Raw genomic sequence first — 4,470 nt, forward strand, 5'->3', positions numbered from 1 at the left:
CACAGAATTGGCCTTCTCCAGGTCCCGTCGACTAAACAATGTCGTTTGGCGGGCCCCAGGGCAAGAGCCTTCTCTGTGGCGGCCCCGGCCCTCTGAAATCAATTCCCCCCAGAGATTAGAATAGCCCCCACCCTCCTTTTCTTTCGCAAATTACTCAAGACCCACCTATATTGCCAGGCATGGGGAAACTGAGACACCTCCCCAGGCTTTTATATATTTTATATTTGATATGTATGTGTTGTATGGTTTTAATTGTTGGGGTTTTATATATTTTTTCTTTTAAATATTAGATTTGTTCCATTGCAATATTGTTTTTTATTATTGTTGTGAGCCGCCCCGAATCTTCGGAGAGGGGCGGCATACAAATCTAATAAATTACTATTATTATTATTATTATTATTATTATTATTATTATTATTATTATTATTGTGTTCCACAGTGGCCCACCAATTGTACATGGGGATCTTGAGTAGAAAGAGAAGGCAAAACCCTCCCTTTCCCTTGACCCCCTGCCTGCCTCAATCAAACATAGAGGTGGCACATGGACATCTGTTCCATGAATCTGTCTAATCCTGCCTTGAAGCTATCCAGGCTGACAGCTGTCACGACCTCTTCTGGAAGTGAATTCCATAAACCAATGCCCCTCTGAGTGAAGAAATATTTCCCTTTGTTTGTTCTCACTTTCTTACCTATGAGCTTTAGGGAGTGCCCCTTTGTCCTAGTATTGTGTGATAGAGAAAACAATTTTTCTCTATCCACCTTTTCTATCCCATGCATGATTTTATACACTTCAATCAAGTCACCCCTTAAACGCCATCTTTCAAGGCCAAAGAGACCAAGGCGTTGCAATCTGGTTTCATAAGGGAAGTGCTCCATTTCCTTGATCATTCTTGTTGCTCTTTTTTGCACCTTTTCCAGTTCCATTATATCCTTCTTGAGGTGCGGTGGCCAGAACTATACAACAGTACTCCAAGTGTGGTCTCACCATTGATTTGTACAGAGGCAAAACAACACTTACCAACTTATTTTCGATTCCCTTCTTAATCATGCCAAGCATGGAATTTGCTTTTTTTACTGCTGCTGCACACTGGGTTGACATCTTCTTTGAGTTGTCCACCAAAACCCCAAGATCCCTTTCTTGGGTTGTCTCAGAAAGCTTGGTCCCCCTCAGTTGGTAGGTATAATTGGGGTTCTTTGCCCCGATATGCATAACTTTGCACTTGTTTAGGTTAAAATGCATGTGCCACTTTGTTGCCCACTCACTCAATTTCAAGTTTCAAGTTTAATCAGATTTGTATGCCGCCCCTCTCCGCAGACTCGGGGCGGCTCACAGCAATAGCAATACAATGTACGACAAATCCAATATTTAAATTACTTTAAAAAACACCACAAATTAAAACCAATCATACACACTAGCGTACCATGCATACATTTTATAAGCCTAGGGGTAAGGAACATGTCAATTCCCCCATGCCTGATGACAGAGGTGGGTTTTAAGGAGCTTATGAAAGGCTAGGAGAGTTTTTTTTTTAAATAATTTTTTTTAAAAAAAAAATTTAAAAAAAAACCGAAAGGCTAGGAGAGTGGGGGCAACTCTGATATCTGGGGGGAGTTGGTTCCAAAGGGTAGGGGCCGCCACAGAGAAGGCTCTTCCCCTGGGTCCCGCCAAACGACATTGTTTAGTTGACGGGACCCGGAGAAGGCCAACTCTGTGGGACCTAACTGGTCGCTGGGATTCGTACGGCAGAAGGCGGTCCCGGAGATATTCTGGTCCAGTGCCATGAAGGGCTTTATAGGTCATAACCAACACTTTGAATTGTGACCGGAAACTGATCGGCAACCAATGCAGACTGCGGAGTGTTGGTGTGACATGGGCAAATTTAGGAAAGCCCATGATAGCTCTCGCAGCTGCATTCTGCACGATCTGAAGTTTCCGAACACTTTTCAAAGGTAGCCCCATGTAGAGAGCATTACAGTAGTCGAGCCTTGAGGTGATGAGGGCATGAGTGACTGTGAGCAGTGACTCCTGGTCCAAATAGGGCCGCAACTGGTGCACCAGGCAAACCTGGGCAAACGCCCCCCTCGCCACAGCTGAAAGATGTTTCTCTAATGTGAGCTGTGGATCGAGGAGGACGCCCAAGTTGCGAACCCTCTCTGAGGGGGTTAGTGACTCTCCCCCCAGGGTGATGGATGGACAGATGGAGTTGTCCTTGGGAGGCAAAACCCACAGCCACTCCGTCTTATCCGGGTTGAGCTTGAGTCTGTTGACACCCATCCAGACCCCAACAGCCTCCAGGCACCGGCACATCACTTCCACTGCTTCGCTGACTGGACAAGGGGTGGAGATGTAAAGCTGGGTATCATCTGCATACTGATGATACCTCACCCCATGCCCTTGGATGATCAAGACATCCTTTTGGGGCTCCTGACAATCAGTTTCATTTTTCACTACCTGGAACAATTTAGTGTCATCAGCAAACTTTGCTACCTCACTATTTACTTCTACATCCTGATCATTAATGAATCCCAATACTGAAACTTGGAGTATACCACTTCTCACTTCTTTCCATCCAGAGAATTGTCCATTTATTGTCACTCTTTGCTTCCTACAATTTTGAAAGTTACCAATCCAGGATAAGACCTGTTCTCTAATTCCGTGGCTGAAGAGCTTTTTTTAGGAATCTTTGGTGAGGGATTTTGTCAAAAGTCTTTTGAAAGTCAAGATATAAAATATCAACTGGGCCCCCTTTATGTGTTTATTTACACCCTCAAAGAATTCTAACGTTAGTAGGACATGATTTGCCTTTGCAGAAACCATGTTGATTTTCTTTCAGCAATGCCTGTTTTTCTATGTGCCCAGTAATTTTATCTTTAACAATGGTTTCCATCACTTTGTCTGGAAATGAGGTTAAACTGACTGGTCTATAATTTCCTGGATCATCTCTGGATCCTTTCTTGAAGATTGGTGTTACATTTGCCTCCCTCCAATCCTCCAATCCTGTTCACCCATTTTGAGATTTTCAGAAATCACTACCCCTAAATCCTTCTCTTCTGAAGTTTTTGCTAACACAGAACTGCCAATACAATACTCAGATTGAGGATTCCTTTTCCCCAAGTGCATTATTTTACATTTTGAAACATAAAACTGCAGTTTCCATTGCTTTGACCACTTATCTAGTAAAGCTAAATAATTTTCCATATTACAAATGCCTCCAGGAATATCAACCCTATTGCACACTTTAGAATCATCAGTAAATAGGCAAACCTTCCCTACCAAACCTTCCCCTATGTCACTCACAAAGATATTAAAAAGAATAGGACCCAGAACGGAACCTTGTGGCACACCGCTTGTAACCTGTCTCTGCTCAGAATACTCACCATTAACAGTAACTCTCTGATGTCTACGTTTCAGCCAGCTTGAAATCCACTGAACTATCCAGGGATTAAGTCCAATCTTCACTAATTTATCTATCAGCTCTTTATGTGGAACCGTATCAAAGGCTTTGCTGAAGTCCAGATAGGTAATATCCACGGCACCACCTTGATCCAACACCTTTGTGACATAGTCAAAGAAATCAATGAGATTAGTCTGACATGATTTACCCTCAGTAAAGCCATGCTGGTTTGGGTCCAATAATGGTTTTTACGTGCTGATTTATCCTCTTTTTGAGTAGAGTCTCCATCATTTTAACTATAACTGATGTCAAGCTATCTGGCCTATAGTTACTAGATTCTTCTCTACTGCCCTTCTTGTAGATAGGCACAACACTAGCCATTCTCCAATCATCAGGAACATCTGTTAAAAGGGATTGGTTAAACAAATCAGTCCAGGGGTGGGGTAGCTATCACATATCTGAGTTCTTTAAGAACTCTGGGGTGGATGCTATTTGGACCCATTGCCTTATATGTTTTTAATCGTTCAAGTTCTTCTAAGGCATGGGGCTCTGAGATCACTGGAGCTGAATCCCTACAGCTGGAAGCAATGCTATATCCATCCATAGTATTATATTGTAAGCTGCCTTCTGAGAAAACTGAACAGAAGCAGCTATTCAAATGATCAGCGATCTCCTTATTCCCATCAATATATGTATTATCCCCAATACTAACTTTGTGATGCTGCCGTTTTTATTCTTCCTACCACTAATATATCTGAAGAAGGTTTTATCCCCCTTCTTTACAGATTTGGCAATTTCTTCCTCTTTTGAGGCTTTAGCAGCATATATTATGTTTTGCCTCCTTCTGTCTCATTTTATACACCTTTCTGTCAGCTATACTTCCAGACTTTTTATACCTCCTATAGGCAGATTTTTTTTCATTGACTACAGCCCTTACATCATTACTAAACCATAGCGGTTTCTTCTTCTTTTTACCTTTAGTTATTTTCCTTACATACAGTCCAGTGGCTTTAAGATGGCCTTTTTAAATACAGTCCACTGGGTGCTTGCTCCTACCATTTTACCCCTCCCCCTT

This window comes from Erythrolamprus reginae, chromosome 2 (genome assembly GCF_031021105.1).
Source record: "Erythrolamprus reginae isolate rEryReg1 chromosome 2, rEryReg1.hap1, whole genome shotgun sequence".
NCBI lineage: Eukaryota > Metazoa > Chordata > Lepidosauria > Squamata > Dipsadidae > Erythrolamprus > Erythrolamprus reginae.